At 41.1% G+C, this 22,575-nt stretch overlaps 1 long non-coding RNA gene across 1 annotated transcript in view; it reads left to right on the forward strand.

Annotated features, from left to right (window-relative positions):
- The first annotated feature begins 1,473 nt into the window (after positions 1 to 1,473).
- Positions 1,474 to 22,575, forward strand: part of LOC307223484 — a 39,429-nt gene continuing 18,327 nt past the window's right edge. Inside the window, exon 1 of the long non-coding RNA XR_013842108.1 lies at positions 1,474 to 1,546. This is a non-coding gene — a long non-coding RNA (uncharacterized lncRNA). The remainder of the gene's footprint in view (positions 1,547 to 22,575) is intronic.

Genomic DNA, 22,575 nt, shown 5'->3' on the forward strand with positions numbered 1-22,575 from the left:
GCCAGATGGGCGAGGTATAAATAATAAATTATTGTTGTGGTTGTTGGGAAAGAAAGTCCAAATACAGTTTCAGTGGATGGGGGTTTGCAGATTGACAGATTAATCTATTTAACTAAAGCCTGTTCATATGTCTGGTCCATCCCATTTCACAATAATCTGTTTTTTTAAAAAAATAATAATAAAAAGTTCATATGGAACATTTGTATTTAAGGATGTTTATTATCTCCAGTGTATACATTTCTAAATGTGTGTCATTTTCAACACAATAAAAATCAAGTTCCTTTCCTCACAACTGCCAGTATTTCATACAAGAGCATGTGGTATTGGAGGAGCAGAAACTAGATGGCAGCAAAGAGAGTCAGTGAATTCTAAACATCTGGTCACTATTTGGCTTGCACCCTCAAACAAGAGTTGCATATATACTGCATCAAGCTGTGAATCATGAGCCATGCTGATTAATACTTTTCAAATGTCTAACCAATTAATTTGTGAGATTTTTAAACAACATGCAAGGTCAATGGACTCTTAAAAGAAAACAAACCTGAGGGCTAAGTAGGGTATGATTCTATTTTATTTTTAACAACGGCACTCAGAATAGCCTGAATACATACCAAATATCCTTCACTGTAAAAAAAGATCTTTCATTGCTCATTATTAGGAAATTGCCATTAGGACAAATATGAGTGCCATGCTATTGTTAGATTGGCTCTAAACAAGAATGTTTAAATGAATAAAAACAAGTCAAGCCAATTAAAAAGGTTAAATAAGGCAGATGATCAGATTGAGTCTTATTTTTAAAAAAAACACGAGTAGGACAGTTTATTAGTAATGAAAGCTTTTAGAGCAGTGTTTATTTGTTTTTTAACACACACAAAATATTCATGAGCAAATTCATTGAGATGTTTAAAAAACATGTATGTTGTTTGGAATTTTGAAATCCTATAACATTAGTTAGAACCATTGACCTTGGCAAATATTGCAGTTGGGAAAATTGAGAAATACACTTTTCTAGTTTGGGCTGGCCAACCCCATACAATCCAAGCCCAAGTTCACCTCAAAGCACACTTTATAATGGGTTTGAGTCTGGCAACCTACCCTGCCAATCTCCCTATCCCCCAAAACACATGTTACCAACTCACCTTGGGAGTAAACCTCACAGAAGTCAATGGTGTTGACCTTGTAAGCATGGGAAGCTTGCTAGAGGTGGAAACCTGTAGTTGAGGAACAGGACAGGGCTGCATCAGGTCACACACTACCTAGGCGATACTTTATTGGTTGACCCTACAGCAACACACAGTTGTCAGGTCCTTCTGGACTCCCTAATACATTGCCTGCATCAACCATGCCCTCTAGAAGGTTAATAAAGCATTGTGACAAGCAATAGAGCACATAGGTAAGTGTGTTATTTTACATACCTGATGGTGTACATTTATCTCTTGCTGAAATGAGTAATGGTCACTCAATGTGTTATAGGGGCATGGAGGATTGACTGCAGCTGTAGGCTGGTTTGTGGCAAGAGGGCAAAAGGAGCTGTTTCAGGTGGCAGGTAAGGCATTGAGAGCAATCCTTAATCCAATACTGGGCTTGACGTGAAATGGTGCATTATCCCAACCTCAAGCAGGTGCAATCTCAGGGTACCCTGTTAGAGGGGTCTAAGTTGAAGTCTCTGTCCAGAAGGCGTGTGGGGCAGATGGACCATAGAGCTTCCAGCAGAGGCCAGGGTTCGGCCACCTCAGTTGCCCTTCATCTTGACATGGTCCATACTCCAGCCATGCTCAAGCTCCAGCCCTCCATCAGGAGGCTGATAATGGATATATACTTAGTGCCTGAGCCAGAATGTTGTCTTTTTGAGTTTATTCCACCCACCATTGCTATTGCCTTTGCCCATGGGGTTGGGTGAGGGTGTGGTGAGTGAGTTCACAACCTGTAGGCCTTGCCCTTAAGATCTTGATGTTATGTTCAACAGTCTTTTCATAGCATGCTTCATGGAAATTCTAATTTCCTATGCATCCTGGTACAATTAAATGAATTGGGAGGCATACAAAATTACAACTCCTGTGAACCCTGTATTGAAAGGACGTGAGAATGTTTCTTCTAAGAATATTCAGGGACATCCAGTTCTTATTCATCAGCCAGCTTTACTCACCACCAGTTATTTCCTATGTTTCACTGGGAATGGGAGATCTTGGAGAGTAAGAAGATGCACACTTTGGTCTTTCCAAGTTTTTTTGTGGGGAGAGTTTACTCATGAGGATTAAAAGAAAAAGTTTCCCCTTAAAGTCGAAATCCCTCAAGCATCATTCTAAGGCAATGGAATCCCATACCTCTATCACCATTAACTTCGGGGGGGGGGGGGGAGCCAAAAAGTTTGAGACTTTCATGAATTTGTCCTTTTATGACTCAATTGGAAGACAGCACAGGCTAAGAAATCTGAAAATTAAGAAAAAAATATGCAAAAGGGGAAGCATAATTAATTTTATATAGAAAGACAAATTTAAATACAGCCCAAACAGATACAGTGGTGTGAATTCAGACTTGCTTGCTTGCTTGCTGACTGACTTACTTATTGTGTGGTGCTTATAATAAATGATGACTTAGAAGACCTAAATATATCCGATTACTGTACCAGGAAATGGCATGGCAATTTTCATTCTTCTTTCCTGCTTCAAGCTATTTTTTTGTAAAAGAAATATAGAGTTAAACTTGATGTATTCTTTAAAAAAAGGAAATCCATTGTTGCTATTTTTGTGTCATTGAGAAGCGGGGAGGAAAAATGACATTTGCAAACTGATGCTTACTGAATCTTTCTGGCTTCCCTCCTTATTTTAAAAATATGAAAGGTTTCGTTATGGTACTATTTTTATGCTTTTCATCAAGATGTTATTTCCTCTCTTAAATGTTTTCCACCATCAGTTACCACAAGCAGTGCATTAATGAATTCCTATACTGTGCCTTGGGTAGGGTTTCAGGTATGGATTTGATTATAATATTCATCCTGAAATACCACTGCCCAGTGGGTGGAATGGTTATTATTTTAATAGAATATATACTTAAAAACGAAGGAAAACCATTTCAGAAAAGCTGCATTTATCAGGCTTAATAGCCGGAGGTAGGTGATACCACACAGGTCACATAAACATTCCACATGTCAAGAATTGACTTTAAATGAAAGATCTCACACTGCAGTGCTCATTTTTATTTGTTTTCCTGAAGCTGTTTATAGTGAAGACTGCACATTTTTTTGTGTAACCGTAAGTAGTAGTATTCAATCAAGAGACTCATTATGTTTTACTGTTCTTGTGAAAAGAGGTATTTGGGTGTTTAAGAGGTGATGAAGGATAAAACAAATATAGGAACAGTTAGATTTAGTTACACCTGAAGTTTTTCAGTAGCATATTTAATGTCACAGTTATTACCGATACTATCACATCAATAATAATGACATTTGTGAAGTGGTGTTCAGTACCTTCAGTTTATCATGTATATTTAGATCCACAAGCCATGCTTTGTAAACTGCTAAAGCTATCAGGTGCAAATATAGAAATGGTAGTATTTTATTATTGGTAATTGCATTAATATTGACACTTGCTTCTGTGCAGGGGCAGTTCTGTTCAATAAGAGGCCACCTCCCCCCACCCTTTTTAAAAGTCAAGTTCCACAGCATTATTGCACCTCATATTCACAAGTATTTACAGATGGATTATCTCAGGTTGTTTGTCTATTGTTCAAACAGCCCTCTGACATCAAATTCATAAATCTGGTGTTCAGTAAATAGAACAAAATCAATGTCCCTGTATTTCCTGGCTCAGGACCAATGAGAACATGACAAGGCTGTTAACCTTGTTGACACATTTGAAACAATAAAATTTCTGAGAACTGCTGTAATGATAATATCTGTTAATTGCTCTCTGTTGTCTGATCTGGGTATATCAGCAGTTGCTGACAGGGATGAAATGGGAACATGACAAAACAGCTCATTAGCTAACTGTAAAATGTGATATATATGTATCCCCCCCCCCAAAAAAAAAAAAAAAACCTCTTCAGGAACGTTTGTCAACCTTTGGCCATTATTTGTATTCATACTTTTTTTTTTAGAATGAGACATTGATTTACAATATAAAATACACAAGACTTTTTTTGACAACATCCATACAATATTTTCTAGAGGGCTGGAAGAAACCCAATGTTTCTTTATCGCCTTTACCACTGGCAAGTGGTACAGATGTGCAGTTGGCTTGAGGGATCAACAAATTAATAGTTTTTGTGGCTGTTTCTTCTAAAGAATGCTCTGACCTGTGTTGTTCTTGAGTCCTGACTTTTTTGGCATTATCTCTAAGGGGGGACAAAGCTTCGTCAGCAACCTTGAAACAGACTTATGGCTTCATTTCTAAACTCACGAACAGCTTGTTATCTGAATTAGAAAGGCTGATACTTCGCATAAATGTCAGTCAGTCAGTAAAAACTTATAGAGGAAGTTTTAGATACTGTAGTAAAAAGTCATAGAGTCAGCTTTAAAAAGTAAGGAAATAATACGGTCTGTGTGTGTGTGTGTGTGTGTGTGTGTGTGTTTCTCAGACAGCCTCTTGTGGATTTAGCTCAAGATGTCCTCGACCTGAGTATTCAACAAGATATCAGATATATAGCAAACAGTATTACTTGGCTCTTTCAGCATTTCTTAAAGCATTCTGTGTGACAAATTTTCCCCTCTGGCAAAAAGGGGAAACATTTTCCATAGTCTCTCTTTCCCTTAACATGACATAGCATGACTCCAATTGCTTTATGCCATGGTTGATAGAAGCAGGGAAAATCTCTATTCGGTATAAGAACACTAGCTTGTCAAATATAGAAGATCCCATTTTGCATGTTGTAAATTAATTAGCTGTACCAAGCTAAGAAAACAAAGCACTTTTTATTTTTAAAATATCATTTAAAATTCACACATCATTTCCGCAGCAGGATGCTCAGTTTATTATTTTTAAATGGCCATGTTGTTAGCATTTTCTGCTTATGCATAATGATGTTAGGAAAAAATTGGCTTTTATTAAATTAAAACTCTCTTTCATATAACAAAATAATATTAGTTCTTCAAAATCTGTTGGTTTCTTATAGCTGTTTTCTTTGTAGTGTTTGGCATAAATATTTGAAGATATTTTGTCAGTGGCAAATTTTCATTTGTCCCCTGTTTTAAGAGTCGTGGAGCTAATTTTTAGCTCCGCATGCAGAACACCCTTTGTGGATTTTTCCCTGTACCTTCCAGACCTAACAGCCATTGACAAACACAAATGTTTTAGTATTAGTTTGTAAAAAAAAAATATATATACTACTACTACTAATAATAATAATAATAAATAAATTCAATAAGGGCCAGCTGAGAACTTATTTACACAATAATTAAAGTAAGGAGGATTTGCTCTAAGCAAAGGTTGGAAGGGTTTGGGCAAACAGAGCAGTGACCATGTCATTGCTGTGCCTCAGCAAGACATATAGCATGATCTTATGCATATTTGCTCTAAAGTAACTTGAGTTTTTTGAGTTAAGGGATGCGTATGGTGCTGTGGGTTAAACCACAGAGCCTAGGACTTGCCGATCAGAAGGTCGGCGGTTCGAATCCCCATGATAGGGTGAGCTCCCGTTGCTTGGTCCCTGCTCCTGCCAACCTAGCAGTTCGAAAGCACATCAAAGTGCAAGTAGATAAATAGGTACCACTCCGGCGGGAAGGTAAACAGCATTTCCGTGCACTGCTCTGGTTCGCCAGAGGCGGCTTAGTCATGCTGGCCACATGACCCGGAAGCTGTACGCGGGCTCCCTCAGCCAGTAAAGCAAGATGAGCGCCGCAACTCCAGAGTCGGCCACAACTGGACCTAATGGTCAGGGGTCCCTTTACTTTTACCTTTAACTTGAGTTCAGTGGGACTTACTTCCTTGTAAGTGTGCCAAGGTTTGCAGCCTAATCTTGATTCATACATTCAGCAGGAGATGACACTCAAATAGTCTGGTGGAGAAATGTAATGAGATCCTCCCGTCCACACAGCTTTTGTCCTGTGGCATGGAGTCCACCACGTGATTGCACAGTGGCCTGGTTCATATATTTCATTCCATCCATTTTGCGGCAGAGTCTCATGGAGCAGCAACTAATATGGAAGTCCTTGTGTGGGTTGGAATTTATCTGCGTGGTGGAAAGGAGAGGGGAGGGGCCACAGTTCAGTGGTAGAGTGCCTTGCATGCTGAAGGTTCCAGGTTCAATTTCCAATAGCTCTAGATAAGGCTGGGCGAGATCTGTCTCTGAAAATCTGAAGAGCCACTGCCAATCAGTGTAGGCAATACTGAGCTAGATGGACCAGTGGCCTGACTCATCATAAAGCAGTTTCCTATGCTCCTGTGAAAGGATAATACTGCCCTTCCTCCAGGCTATTTCATTGATGTCCCTGGCTTACTGTAAAATGCAGCTTACTGAATGGCTGTTCTATGGGATCCTCATAACAGAGGGTCCTGGTTGGGTGTGGGACCCAAGAGCTCACCTGATAGGGTTAAAATGGGGGGGAGGAGCAAGAAGTCCTGGCCATTCCCCTGGGATCACACCAGGCGATTTTAGCCAATAGTCAGTGGGTGGCATGATCCCAGGGGCTTTAAAAACAGCAGTGTGATGCAAGGAGGGACACTTTCTTCACACTGTTGAACACCCGCCCACCCTCCCTAGTTTAGTTAGAGTCTCTTGGCCTTACTTTGGTTTGGGTCGCCTGTTTTGAAACAGGGGCTGGGTAGGAATTTTTCCATTTGGCAGATTGGCTTTAGCCATTTGGTTTTCGCCTACCCCTTAGCAAATCGTCACAACTTGTAAGGTGGCGGTTAGGCATTGGCTCAGTTGGATTGTGGGGAGGGGAGGTGCAGCCATCACCTGCCCCTCCAGGAACTGGGTATTCCGTTAAAGGAATCTGGGGGGTCCTGGATCTCATCCGAAGTCCGCTTTAGGGGCTAGGGCCATGCCAGGACCACAGGAACACCGGGGTGAGCTGGTTGGTCCTCATCGACCTAGCTCCCTCATTTGGTTTACCCCATTTGATGATCATCCTGAGAGGTGGAGCCAGTTATAGTGGGGAGTCAATGCCTAAGCCAATACTGCTCATGTGATTGTATTTCAATAAAGTTGTGGCCAAAATTGTTGCCCAAAAATTTAAATTAATATAAGTGTCCGTGTGTATTTATTTTGGGGGTGGGTCTTGGGGCCTCAAGACACAAACCTTGACCTGACAAGTTAAATGTGAGCTTATTTTACCATGTCGGTTTCATGCAATGAATACATGATGAAATGCACTCACTTCAGTGGCACCTCCAGGTTTTGAGAGATCCTTGAGTAAGGTGTCCAGAAAGGGTCTTCCTCCCAGGCCTAAGGCACTGGGCTCTGAACAGTTGGCAGGAGTGGCAGATCAGCTCTGCCCACCATGTGCCACCATTAAGCCCTGGGAAGAGGAAGCCTCAGCCTCAACAGAGATGGCTGACTGAAGAGGCACCCAAATCAGTACTGCCTCTCTTGAGGCTGTGTCTCTCCATCATGAAAGAGGGAGATGCAGCAGCTGTGAATAAACCCCCTTCATTGAAAGTGGAGTTGGCTGGTGCACAGCCATGGTGTCTCCCTCTCTTCACAGTGTGAATCCATTTTGTGTGAGGAGGACAACCCATCTCACTTCATTTATCCATTTGATATGTATAAAATAAAGCAGTCAAGAGTGTGAATAGTCCTGTCATAACCTAGTTTATCAAAAAGCTAATATTATGCATCTGTTTTTGTTATAGTTGGCTATTAGGAATGCTAATGTAAACACCACAGTATAATGACAGATTAAGTCACACTATGCAGAGCTTCCTTCCAGATTTTTAACTTGATAGAGATCTGCTGGCGGTTCATTTTATATCATTCTAGATTGCCAGAACATGTTGGAATCGCAAATAATACAATGTCGGTAAACAAGCACGCATTATGAAAATTGAGGAAATAATGTCAGAAAGATGCTTGGCAGAAGTGTCTAATCCCTCTCCAGCATACTTCTGCCATGAAAGCTTTCAGTGGAAAGAAAAGGTCTTCCTGCTTAACCATCATTTTCTTTTCAAGGAAAACATCCATATTTATTAATTTGGCCATACAACTTTTATGAAAAATGTTTGGTTTCATTTCCCCACTCGGCAACTTAGTCTGTTGCTGGCTACTGGTTGCAGCTGGCAAGACTGTAATGAGTTTCCCCAACACCTTTTTTATCTTCCTGTTTGTGACAGATCTGATGCTACATCACATTGGCATCACTTAGCATTGCCCAAACTGCAAGAAGTTTGACAAGCAGCCACAAGTGTTAGATAATGAAGCTTAATTGGTTTATGACCCCAATTAGCTGCAGTTTATAGCGGTCCGGCACGCTCCTCAGCCAAGCTGCACCGATCTGCGTCTCTCCGGTTTCGCCTTGCAGAGTAAAAACACAGCGGAAAAACTGTTGCTTCAGATCCATGCAAACACATCAGGCACTTGTGTGTCCATTTTATCAGTCTTTTATTACAGCAGTAAAATAATAAATCTCAGATTTCCCCTGGGCTGCTAGCAGCCATGGCCACCGTCTCCTTCAGCTGCGGAGACGGAACAGTGAGGAAACAACTCCTCCCTCCTTTCGGGTCACGCGACAGGAATTGAGGGACGTCACACAGAACTCTTTAACCCTGTTAGTTCTGAAAGAAAAGGTCTTCCTGCTTAACCATCATTTTCTTTTCAAGGAAAACATCCATATTTATTAATTTGGCCATACAACTTTTATGAAAAATGTTTGGTTTCATTTCCCCACTCGGCAACTTAGTCTGTTGCTGGCTACTGGTTGCAGCTGGCAAGACTGTAATGAGTTTCCCCAACACCTTTTTTATCTTCCTGTTTGTGACAGATCTGATGCTACATCACATTGGCATCACTTAGCATTGCCGAAACTGCAAGAAGTTTGACAAGCAGCCACAAGTGCACCAGCCAATCTTTTAGCCACTCTGGAGACACTTTTCAGGTGCAAACATACTCCACTAAGTACTGTTACAGACTTCTAGACTAAGCTCAGGTCCCATGTGGTTAGCAGAAGCATACCTTCTCTTCTCCACACTACATGTGATAATGTTTGGAGGAACTAAATCCCAGGCCAGGCAGGCAACACAACTACTTCCAACAGCTGCTTCAACCTTCTTTATTAAAGAACTGCACTTGTTTGCAGAGTCAACATTGGTAGTTGCTATTGTGGCTACCTGCTAAGGCCCACATTACCAAGAACCTGTAGTAACCAGCCCTACTGTTCATCTGCATTACTTTTGCTGCCTGCTGCCTCTGTCCTCCAGCAGTAGTTGGTGGGGCAGTGTCAAGTGACACTGCTTACCTGGCTTCCTGACACTGAGGTCACTGAGCGGACACGGAGCAATGGCTCTAAACTACAAGAAAGAAGATTCCACCTAAACATTAGGAAGAACTTCCTGACAGTAAGAGCTGTTCGACAGTTGAATTTGCTGTCAAGGAGTGTGGTGGAGTCTCCTTCTCTGGAGGTCTTTAAGCAGAGGCTTGACAACCATATGTCAGGAGTGCTCTGATGGTGTTTCCTGCTTGGCAGGGGGTTGGACTTGATGGCCCTTGTGGTCTCTTCCAACTCTATGATTCTATGATTCTATGATTCTAGGTTGCTCCCAGTGACCAAGATGGGTGGAAGAAAGTTGGCAAAGAGATTGGAACAGTGCAGGTGCCCTGTTGCCCTACTGCTGCACCTGCCATGCACTGTCTGGGATCCTCTCTCTCACACACCCAGGGGTGCTTTGCATCCAGAAGCCCGCAGAGCAGCCCAGCTTTTGTTCCACCAGCCCAACTAGAAGATCTAAGAGGAAGCAGCTTCCTGCTTCCCAGTGGACACCAGATAGCTCTGATAAAGTATTCCCATTTTATAGGCAATTAAATTTATACAGACACAGCCCAATTGCTATCTGAACTAAAAAAAAAGCCATTTCATGTACTGAGTTCACTCTTTTCACCACACCCCCCTTTTTAAAAAAACCACATAGGCTAATCTTTACACAGTCATATATTAATTTCACTGATCTTTCTCCCTCCCTATAGCCTTTCCATGAACTGTACACTGAATTCTAGGCAATGCATGAAATGCAAAACGGTGCATGCAATTCAAGCCACTTATTAAGAACTTACCAGCTTCACCAGAGGTATTCCTTTCTCTCCCTCTCCCTCTTTGTTCTACAGCACAAAGTATGAATCTCAGGCTCCGTTCTCCTGTTACCTTAATTGTGATCATCGCAATTTAGGTAATCTTTGAAGTGGGACTCCCTAATCTTCCCCACAATGAGATTTGTGAGTTTCGGGCAACCTCTGAAATTTACAGAACCCCCCAAGGGTGAGTTCTTAAAGAGCCCCACTTGAAACATTGTTTTAACTGTGGGGAATTTAAAGTACAAGGCATGTGTGTTTCTGCAAGCCAAACTATTTAAGCAATTTATAAATGGACTCTCCAGTCTATGCTGTGCTGAATAATCTTAACAAGAATTATAATAGGAATAATGATTTCTAGTGCGGTGCAAGTGGGAAGCAATAGCACTGTTTTTTCCATTTGAAGTTTAACAGCTACATAAAATTCAACAAATTCTCTGAACATCTGTCTGCCATCAGTTAAATAACAACTGAAGCATCTACCTGATAAAACAGAACAGTGTGATACTTCTGATAGAACTGCACTCCTATTCAAAAGCTTGGTTGGTTTCCTTGGAGGGGATAGCTTCATTATTGCTTCTTCTTTAAGTCTTCATTACATAGTTTCCTTTTTAATCATCTAGTTCTCTGTCAAACTCTTCTCATTTGGACAAGCTCTGAAAACACATCCAACTCCTAATAGATTAATAAGAATTCCCTTGTTCAAAACCATCCAGACACGAGGGGTACAAGATAGCTACATTTGCTAGTATTCTTTGCTATCATTTGAGCTTTTTTTGTTGCTAGTTTGAAGTTACTTTGGAACTACTCTTAGATATATTCTAACTGTAATAAGAGAAGTATGGTTGCCATTGAGAATATGCTGTGTGCAAAGAACATGACTCAATAGAAGGTGTCCCATTAGCTTAGATGGAACTGCTGTGTGAAGTATCTACCACCATTTGCCTGATGTCAAATTATATTCTTTGGTCCCTTGGCAGACCAAGGAAAATAGGCAAGAGCAGAATAAATGGCAAATAGTGAATTAGTCATCATGGTATTTTATACATACTGCAAGGTGAGGTCATATTTCTCTGTGTGCAAAGAACAATCAAGCAGTTTATGCTCCTGCATAAACTATGAATCCTTACTGCACTTGAGATCATGCTGATTCCCTCACACAGTGCGCATGATTTATTTTAAATAAACTTTAATGACTGCAATCTGTGAAATAATAATATTTCATCAATATCTGCTGGAAGGAATAAGGCGGGCTTTATGAAAATATAATCGAAACACAATATTATTCACTATTTACTCATGTTGAAATATACAGGTATTCTGTATTGATTTAAATGTGAAGGGATTAATGTTAGTATCCACAAATGAGTTGAAAAATGAATAAAAGCATTTTGGCAAGAAGTTTTTAGCCCATAACAAAGCAACATTTTTCATTAAACAAAAGGATTTAGTCCACTTTACATGCTACTAGAGCATGAAAAAAAAATATTTTCAAAGTTATGCAAATTGATGCTGAATATGCCTGGCTTATTTCACATTGAAATGTGTTTAAAATATTTGTACATTACCATTCACATAAAAGATTTGATATCAGTGGTATGTATTTAGGGATGAGCAAGTTTCCCACATTCCTTTCATTTATCATTCCATGGAGTTATTCTTCCCTCAGTCCTGCTTCACCTAATTCTGGATTAACTATGAGAATGTTCAAACACCATTCATGAATTTTATCATAGCTCTAGCATTTTATCTTGCATTGATAGCATGTTGCTCGTCCCATCTAAGCAGCATCCTGACTCCTTCCCAGCCCATAAACAAAGAGACTAGAGGACTAGAGGAAGCTAGAAAGAGGCTGAGGTGCAGCTTCCAGGTGTCTGTGAAAGGTCACAACTGTGGGAAGTGGAGGTTATAAGAGAGAGGGAGAAGATGTTGGCGGGAGGTTGCCAGTAAGTGGTTGGAACACAGATGGCTACTTCGCTGGAGTTGACTGCCCTTGTTGAGCTTGAGAGCTACTAGGCCAGGGTTTGTAAATGTCAAGTCCAGATGCCAAGTACATCTATCCAGGCCTGTCTGTCAGGCCCACAGGACTCTCTGTGACCTCTTCCCCAGGCCTCATCCCTTTTCCCTAAACTATACCAGCCCAGCTCTACATCAGCTTTGATTGCTTTTGCTGACCTGGAATGTGCCCTTGAACTTGTCGGGTATGATGGCATTTCTAAGGTATGGAAGTTACAGAAGCCATGATTATCTTATATCATCTAACAGGAGTTTTCTGGTGTGTTCTGTGTGGCTGGAAAGTTCTCAAGGGAGCAGAAACGCAGCAGGGATGAGCTCAGTGCATTATCTATTTCTCAAGGACAAACTGCCTTCGGACTGACTATAATTACAGGCTGAAGGGGTCTCATGTTATTCTCTCTTCTCTTTCTTTCCTTTCTTTCTACTGTTTTTACTTCCTCCGTGTACATAGTATGCTTAATTTTTATTTGACAATTATATTTTGCTGCAACTGGATTTTAAGGAGTTTTTAGTTCCAAGCATCTGGAATTGTTCCACCAAGCTTATTTTTGCCTTAGTAAAACTTCTCCTAATGAAGTTTACAGAGTCTGAATATTTTGGAACCACGTGTCATTTTGGAGCTATCTACTTTACTACTAACTAAGCAGGCATGCCTCATGTCGCTTGGGGAACCAACCCTGACAGAACTTTGCTAGTACCTCATGGTTGCCTGGATGAAAGATCAAGGTGTGGGAGTGTAGAAAACTCTGTTTTTTTGCATGGCCAGAGTGCAAAGGTAAACCACTCAGACAGTTGCTTCCAATCAGTGTTGGTAGTGCTGAACAAAGATGGGCTGATCATCTGAATTCTGAATCAGACCGGACACGGGTTAGAGCTCAACGTCGAGCCTACCAAGTGGCAATGGCGACGGCGAAGAGGGCCTTCTTCGCCGCCTCCATTGCATCTGCAGAAAACAGCAGCAGGAGACTTTTTCAGGTGGTTCGCAGTTTATCGGAACCACCTGTACCACCGGGGCCTGGTAGGGACCCCAAGATCTCCTGCAATGCTTTTGCAAAGTTTTTTGCAGATAAAATCGCTCAGATTCAGAAGGAAGTAGACTCCACAGTGGGAGCAGGGCCAGGGCGGGAGAGTGCTAGAGTTCTGTCTGGTCCTGTTATATGGGATCAATTCCAATCTGTTACCTCCGAGGATGTGGACAGGCTGCTTGGACGAGTGAAACCGACCACCTGTCTTCTTGATCCTTGCCCATCCTGGCTGATAAAAGCGAGCCGGGAAGGGCTGGGCGATGGGCTTTGCGGGGTGGTGAATGCTTCCCTCTGTGAGGGAGCCTTCCCAGACCCGCTGAAAGAGACGGTCATTAAACCGCTTCTTAAAAAAACATCTTTAGACCCGGCCAATCTGGCCAACTATCGCCCAGTCTCAAATCTTCCATTCTTGGGCAAGGTGATTGAGCGGGTGGTTGCTGAACAACTCCAAGCACGCCTGGAGGAAACGGACCATTTGGATCCCTTCCAATCGGGATTCAGGCCTCACCATGGGACTGAAACTGCCTTGGTCGCGCTGGTTGATGATCTCCGGCGGGCTAGGGACAAAGGTGAGAGCTGTTTCCTAGTTCTGCTGGATCTCTCAGCGGCCTTTGACACCATCGACCATAACATCCTTCTGGACCGTCTAGAGGGGCTGGGAGCTGGGGGCACTGTTATACAGTGGTTCCGCTCCTTCCTCCTGGGCCGTGTTCAGAAAGTGGTGGTGGGGGATGAGTGTTCAGACCCTTGGGCCCTCACTTGTGGGGTACCTCAGGGTTCCGTCCTCTCCCCCATGCTTTTTAACATCTATATGAAGCCGCTGGGAGAGATCATCAGGGGGTTTGGACTGGGTGTTCATCAGTATGCAGATGACACCCAGCTCTACCTCTCCTTTAAATCAGAACCAGTGAAGGCGGTGAAGGTCCTGTGTGAGTGCCTGGAGGCGGTTGGAGGTTGGATGGCGGCTAACAGATTGAGGTTGAATCCTGACAAGACAGAAGTACTGTTTTTGGGGGACAGGAGGCGGGCAGGTGTGGAGGATTCCCTGGTCCTGAATGGGGTAACTGTGCCCCTGAAGGACCAGGTGCGCAGCCTGGGAGTCATTTTGGACTCACAGCTGTCCATGGAGGCACAGGTTAACTCTGTGTCCAGGGCAGCTGTCTACCAGCTCCACCTGGTACGCAGGCTAAGACCCTACCTTCCCGCGGACTGTCTCGCCAGAGTGGTGCATGCTCTGGTTATCTCACGCTTGGACTACTGCAACGCGCTCTACGTGGGGCTACCTTTGAAGGTGACCCGGAAACTGCAATTAATCCAGAATGCGGCAGCTAGACTGGTGACTGGGAGTGGCCGCCGGGACCACATAACACCGGTTCTGAGAGATCTGCACTGGCTCCCAGTACGTTTCCGAGCACGATTCAAAGTGTTGGTGCTGACCTTTAAAGCCCTAAACGGCCTCGGTCCTGTATACCTGAAGGAGCATCTCCACCCCCATCGTTCAGCCCGGACACTGAGATCCAGCGCCGAGGGCCTTCTGGCGGTTCCCTCATTGCGAGAAGTGAGGCTACAGGGAACCAGGCAGAGGGCCTTCTCGGTAGTGGCGCCCGACCTGTGGAACGCCCTCCCATCAGATGTCAAAGAGATAAAGAATTACCTGACATTCAGAAGACATCTTAAGGCAGCCCTGTTCAGGGAAGTTTTTAATATGTAATGCTGTATTGTTTTTAACACTGATTGGGAGCCGCCCAGAGTGGCTGGGGAAACTCAGCCAGATGGGCGGGGTATAAATAATAAATTATTATTATTATTATTATTATTATGAATTGTAATAGGGCACCTTACTCTGTTCCTAGGGCTTCCTGGAACAGTTCTGAACAGCTGAGGAACTTGGTGTAAAATGACCACCTCCTCTTTGCTCTGACTCCTTTGTAGATGAGAAAAAGCAGTCAAGTTATGCAAGAAGAAAGAAAATGCAGCCACGTATGACAAAGGAAGATAATACTTCAGAGTGCTTTGCAGCAATTTAGAAGCCCAGAACCATAACTGGAAACAATTACTGTGGACCCTGCAAAATAAGTAGAAGTCACCATAATATATGGCAGAGCAGAACTGCCAAGCTAATAATAAAACCTGCAAAACCCACCTTTTAAAAAATGACAACAATGGTAAACAGATTTTAAATCTTCTTTAAATAATGTATGTGAGCAAACTATAGCGTTATTACAGCTGGCTGCTCAGCATAAATTAATTTGCTTTTCATCTGAGCAGATAAAGAAAAGTTTTGTTGTGCTCTGAATTTTTAAAAGGCTTCTTCAAGCTGACAAAGAAAGATGCCTTTTTGACAGTGAAAATGACTTAAAATACTAGTGATAGCTCCAGAGTTATTACTAGAGGATTTTTAATTTGTTCTCTTCATAAATGTTTCATGGCTGACTTTAATTTCATTTTGGCTGAATCCATATGGAGACAGGGTGAGTTTCAAAAACTTCCATTTCTGAGAAGAAAATTAAAAAAAGGAAACTGTTTGCCTCTGCAACTTGAATCAGCTTGTTTTAGACTTTCAAAATTAAGTAAATTGTATTTTAAATATTTTAGATTTGCATTTTGTATTGTTGACATAGAACTTGGCATCAGGCCATGTAAAATGCATGCTGCAATAATCATTGCTTTTGAGTTTGCCTAAAGGAAATTAGCACATCCAAAATCCAATTTAATGCTCTGATATCATTTAAATTATTTAACAGGCCCATAAAGAAAACTGTTCATATGGAGAATGGAAGGATGAAGCTTTCAATCATTCTTTATTCCCAAGATATTAATATGTTGTAGTGAACTGTTAAAAGAGGAAAAGTTATTTCCTGTTATTTGAATAAGTTCTAAACTAAACAAAAGCACCAAACTGAAGGTAAACAATTAGTATTAAAAAGCAGGCTTTGCACAATATACAAGTTGCCTATTTTATGCAGACCGATAATAGAGCATTTAAATTCATGTGTCCTGCTATGGCAAAGCAATCTTTATGTGATAATATGTTTGCATATTCAGATTATCCTTTTCAGCCAATTCATATGGAGGAGTGTTGTGAGAGTGGGGGTGACATATACAGATTTCACATTACTGTATGCTGCACAGCACACATTTCCAGATAAGACTTGTTTTTCTGGCCCATACTAAAGATTGACTTAGTTTAGCAAACTGTCTAGTGTGTTGCCAGCCAGATACATCTTCAAGGAAGTATATAAGCAAGACATGGTGATGGCAGTGTTCCCTTGTTGTTTGTCCCCAGTGCCAAGTAATCAGAAATGTACTTCTTTTGAGAATCCATTTTCTCTATCATGGTGGGTGGGGAATAATAATAATAATAATAATAATAATAATAATAATAATAATAATATTTACAGACTTTCCTTCTCTTTTAAAGCTATCTAAGCTAACAGCCGCTTTAGCTGTGGTGGCGATTTGTGCATCATGAAATGCATCAACAAAAAAGAATGCAGATTTTATGCAGCTGATTTATATACAGTGCTACCTCTGATTAAGAACTTAATTTGTTCCGGAGGTCTGTTCTTAACCTGAAACCATTCTTAACCTGAGGTACGACCTTAGCTAACGGGGCCTGCTGCCGCAGTGCCACCGCGCAATTACTGTTCTCATCCTGAGGTAAAGTTCTTGACTCGAGGTACTACTTCCGGGTTAGCAGAGTCTGTAACCTGAAGCATTTGTAACCCATGGTACCATTGTACATGGGTGCACTACAATTGATATAGGAATGCAATACATCTTACCATAGTGGTTTAAACTATGACCAGGTGACGTGTGTGCCTGCTGTAAAGATGGTGTGTGTGTGTGTGAACTCTAAGGGGTTTCAAGGTAATTCCTATCAGTTCTTAACAGTTATTGATCTTTAAACCAGACCTATACCAGACAGACTTTCAAACTGAGGATTTCTCCAAATAGAGGATGATCCTCTACAAAGTTGGACCATCTTAGTCCATCCTAGCTATAGCATGCACTGTGAGAAGGAGTGGAGGCATGCTTAAAAAAACCCACCTTCTTTTTGCTTCTATTAAGTGCTTAACTTGATTTCCTGGCTGCCTCCACAAAACTGCCCATTCATCTCTGTACTGACTAGTGCAGTAAGGCAATGGGGCACAGTACGAATAGCAAGCCCTCAGACAAAGTTAAAAGCCAAACCAATTTTAGCTTTTCCTACATGTTTTTAAGGCAACAATTCAAACACTTGTTGTAAAGTTGTTCTCTCTCTCTTTTTGGGGGAGGGGGAGGACTTATTTTTAAACAGTTTGTTGCAAAAGCAAAGGAAAATAACATAGGAAAATGTATCCAGATGGGCCTACTCTAGATGATGTCCCCATTCAAGCCAATACGTCACAGGAAAACAGTTTCGATGTAAAACAGACCTCTCAGTGTTCAGCTTCAAGTATTGCTGGTGTCTGGATTACCGTATTTTTTGCTCTATAAGACTCACTTTTTCCCTCCTAAAAAGTAAGAGGAAATGTGTGTGCATCTTATGGAGCGAATGCAGGCTGCGCAGCTATCCCAGAAGCCAGAACAGCAAGAGGGATTGCTGCTTTCACTGCGCAGCTATCCCTCTTGCTGTTTTGGCTTCTGAGATTCAGAATATATATTTTCTTTTTTTCCTCCTCCAAAAACTAGGTGCGTCTTGTGGTCTGGTGTGTCTTATAGAGCGAAAAATACGGTAGTTGCAGCCCTCTAGCCCCTTCTGATTTTGCGACTCTTCTATTTTTAACAGCACTTCAACCTCTTTGTGACAGCTTTACTTATATACATTATTTCCACTCCCGCTCTCAACCTCTTGGCCTCTTAGGTTAAATTAGACTCCCTTGGTTCTATTTGAGTTTTTATTTTCCTTAATTTATTTGGTTTCTTTTATTCTTTGTGTTTTATTTTCACCTTAGCAATCAAATTCCTGAGCTTTACTCTTGATCAACCTGTGACTTTTTGAACCTCCTGGTCAGAGCAGCTTCTGAAATGAAAAGCAACAATTTTACAACAAAGAACAGATCATAAAGTGGTGGCCAATTATGTTCTTTCGCAGTCGTAAAATACCTTGAAATGATTAATTACATAAGTTATCAGTTTTTATGAAGCACTTTCTTGCAATTGTCCTGAAACTACTGAAAATCTGTTTTATTGGGTAACTCAGAGTTTGGTGTAAATGGCCAGAATCCAAAGAGCTATTTTATGAGTGTGCTCAAGGACATTTTTGTACTCAGTAGAAATCTGTAGACTTTTCCGCTTTGAATAACAAACTCCTGTGCCACAATACAAAATGCTTCGGAGAGGCCCACTATAAAAGTTGCATAGGAGGCTTCTCTTTACAAAGAAGTCCAGCATCACTTTGGGCATGAAAGAAGTGAATGTTTGTTTGCTTCTAGGCCCATGATCGATGGCTAGTAGTCACAATGGCTATTATTTTACCATCATTGTCAGAGACAGCATGCTTCTGAGTAACTAGAAACCACAGGAAGGGAGAGTGCTCTTGCACTGTCTTGCTTGCAGGCTTCCCATCAACATCTGATTGCAAGAACAGAATGCTGGTCTAGATCCTTAACTAGCCTAATCCTGGTGCAGCTCCCTGAGACAAGGAAAATATTTCTGCCCACAGCCATTGGAAGTTGGTGGGATTCTCAGCCAATTGTGAGAGTTGGTGGGATTGCCCATAAATAGCCAATCATTGCGTTTGTTGGGCACAGGGCACTTGTAATGGACCAGAGTGAGCAAGTCTTTGCTCTGGTACACCACTGGAGCATTTAAGCTGACTGTGCGTGGAATTAACTAGACTAGGTAAAGTATGCATGAATATGGATTTATCAGTGGGGGCAAAAAATAGAAAAATACTTTATATTAGGGTAATATCCTTTGTAAAAATGTGAATATTGGGACAAATAGCATACAATACAGCATATATTTTGAGATATGTATGCTAAAATACTGTTGAATTTTCATAGGTTTTTTTATTGTACTGAAAAATTAAGACTGGAAAAATAAGAAACTGAGAGAAGCTTAGCCATCTTAGGCTGGATCTAGACGCATCAAAGAAGCATTTCAGTTAAACACACTGTAAACTTTGTAGGAGAAATCGGGTTGGCAAAAATAGAACTCCACAGTGCCATCTGGTGTCACAGTGTTATAATGCATATACAACTTTTTCTTTGCCAAGGTAGCTGAGTCCCCAGAGAGACATCCCTAGAGTCATAATGGAAAGTGGGCTATATTAGGAACAACAAAAGAATGTAAACATAGAGATTTTTAGCACCAACAAATGAAGAAAATTGGAAGGGATGTTGGAAATACTATTACCTTGGCTTCTAGAAGCATGGTTTATGTACTGTTCATGAATTACTGAACAGGAGGATTCTCCCCTTTCCTTGGGATTAAGGCTGCAGTTGAGCTGCAGTGGTGCAAGTCATTATTTGAGCCATTCCAGCTTATACTGATCCTTAGGACTGGGCTATCCGGTGGGCTGTATCATCTGTTGTGGAAGGAGCTACAGATGGGCTTGTTCAAAATACCAAGTTAGATACAGTGCAAGATCAGTTGTTTTGAAGGTTGAAACACTGAAACGTCTAAGGTGCTTAAATACAATCTGCTTAAATGCAAATATTAATTTGATTATAGGTAGAGGTAAATGCTCAATAGACAAGGAAATGGAATGCATTGGGTTGCATCAGATTAGGTCATAGTCGGTGGTCTTGCTAATCCTTACTAACTTGAAATCCATTGATTTCAAAGGGTCTACTCTAAGTATAACTTGGACAGATGCAGCCCGTTGGCTGGAATCTGGCTCTGTTAAAATTAATGGCAATTGGTTATTGTCATTAATTGTCATTAGTTATTGCTATTAGTTAGAACATGATTGTATCCATTTTGTGATAAGTCCACTGATTTCTTTGGGTGTACTCTGAATATGGCTAACCTTGGATATCTATTCCATTCCCAATTTGTTGCACATATATACTGATTTAAAGCTTATGAATATAATAACAGGAGCAGTTTTCCATTCTGACTGAAGAAAAGAAATCCATCTTGAAAAGCATTTCTCTGGTCTTAAGCCTTTACTCGTCTCCACTACTCCAGCCTGACTTAATTTTCCTCCTTTTTTTTCTTTTAATCCTTCCCTCAGTGATTCATAATTAACATAGGAAAGTCAGTTTTAAAAACTAAAATCTAGCTGTTTCCCTGACATCCGACAGCTATACGGTTTCATTTTGTCTATTTCCCCGATGCTCTAATTTCCTACTATAGAGTTCCACCAGCAACATGTGAACTGGCACGGCCAAAAAGGCACAGGTTGACCACCTAACTTGACGTGCCAATCACCACACTATTCTTCAAGTGTCATTGAATCAAAAGGTACAAATCTGAATGAGAGCGACTGAAGAGATATTCACTCATTTGGCAAGCAACATATGGTTTTGAAAAGACTGCATTGCATCATCATCCAACTGAGTTCGGGAAATCAAAACTTTTAAATAAAAAGTTTCACTTTGAATTTAAAAGTTTGTTTTAGAAACCCTGTGGATAATTTAATGTAGCTAAAGCATGCAACAATTCCCTCCTCTCCCCTTAAGTTGGAAATAGAATAATTGGAAAGATTTCTGTCAGTATGAGATGTTTGTGCTAATGCACGGTCATTTACTTCCGCACCACCTGCTGTTATCAACTTGCATAGTATGTGTCTTATCCTAGACGTTCTTCTGTGTTTGACTGTTCCTAAAATGTGCTACACATTCTGGATAAAAATGACCAATTTGACAGGATTGTGTTTGGAGCTCATATATGATTTGCTTTGTGATATATAGAGAAAATGAACTTCACCACATGGCAAGCCTTGGCACAAACACTGAGGAAGTAGAGCACCCTTTTTTCAGTCTTGCTTCAATTCAGTTGGCATTGTTCAGAAGAGGGGGCTGCAGCTCAGTTGTAGAGCATCAGGCTTGCATTCAGAAAGTCTCTGTGTCTCTAGGTAATACTGGGTATGTCCCCAGTCTGAAACCCAGGAAAACTGCTGCCAATCAGTACTCAGTAGAACCCATAGGAACCAAACTGAACCCTGCAATCATCATTTGAGACCCCTCTTCTTGTGCCGCCTTCATGAGAGGTCCAGAGGGTGGCAACATGAGATCAGGCCTTATCTGTGGTGGCTTCCCACTTGTGAAATGCTCTCCCCCAGGGAAACTGGCCTGATGCCTTCGTATTATCTTTAGGTGCAAGGCAAAATAAAATCCTTTTCTTCCAGACCTTTGACTAATTAAACAATCTAGGACCTTTTAAACTATGGGGCAGTATTATTTTCCCATTTGTTACTATGTTGTGTATTTTTGTGCTATTATTTTGTATACCACCCTATGATCCTTGAATGAAGGGCAGCATAGAAATTTAACAAATAAATAAATAATAGCTTTGATCTGTTTACAAACAGCTGGATGCACAACAGTGACTATACTAAAGAATGACAAGTAGATCATAATGGCAATTTTCATCCCTTTTTATTAATATTACATGCTACTCAGACATACTCTATGGAAATACATTCATAGCGCTGCTGAGACCAACTGACCTATTCCCCAGATACTAATTTATGGTTACTTGCTGTGATCTTTTGTGTTCTGCCTGACATCTGAAGAACCATGCATGAATCATGAGTGTCCAACTCCACCCCATAGTTTGGAAGACAGCCATCTACGTGTAGCATGCCTCCCAGGTATCCTACATGCTATTTTGTGTTATGAGTATCTGTAGAGCCCTTTTTGGAGTATAATGAACACATGTTGGGAGAAGTGATCTCATGGTGACAAGGTTCTACATCTGTTCTATGCAGAACTTGCAGATAGCCCCATACACCCAGCACAATAGTATTGCTACATTTTCATGAATATCTGTGAATTGTGAATTGGGAGCCAGAATTTCACTACTTGCCCCTCATATGTCTGTTTAACCACAAAGGATCTCTGAAAAGCAATTCCTTTAGAAAGATGTTTAACTGAGTGCTTCTTGCATAGGGACAAAAGTTTTTGTCTTGAACAGCATTTCAGGCGACTGTGATGCAGCTATGTTGCTGTTGGGAGGGTTTCAATAGTGCAATGGAAAAAGCCCCCAACATGTTTCCTAGAATGTTAATGAACATTTGTGTGTGTGTGTGTGTAGTTTGTGACCGAATATGCATATGTAAAGTTATTTTGGCAACTTCTAATAGCAACCTTTCTCATTAGTCTTGTTTACACAAAAATATGCTAGGTTCTGTGAAGCAAATCAAGGCAAGCCTAACATCTGTTTT

Source organism: Podarcis cretensis (genome assembly GCF_951804945.1).
Source record: "Podarcis cretensis genome assembly, chromosome: 9".
Classification (NCBI taxonomy): domain Eukaryota; kingdom Metazoa; phylum Chordata; class Lepidosauria; order Squamata; family Lacertidae; genus Podarcis; species Podarcis cretensis.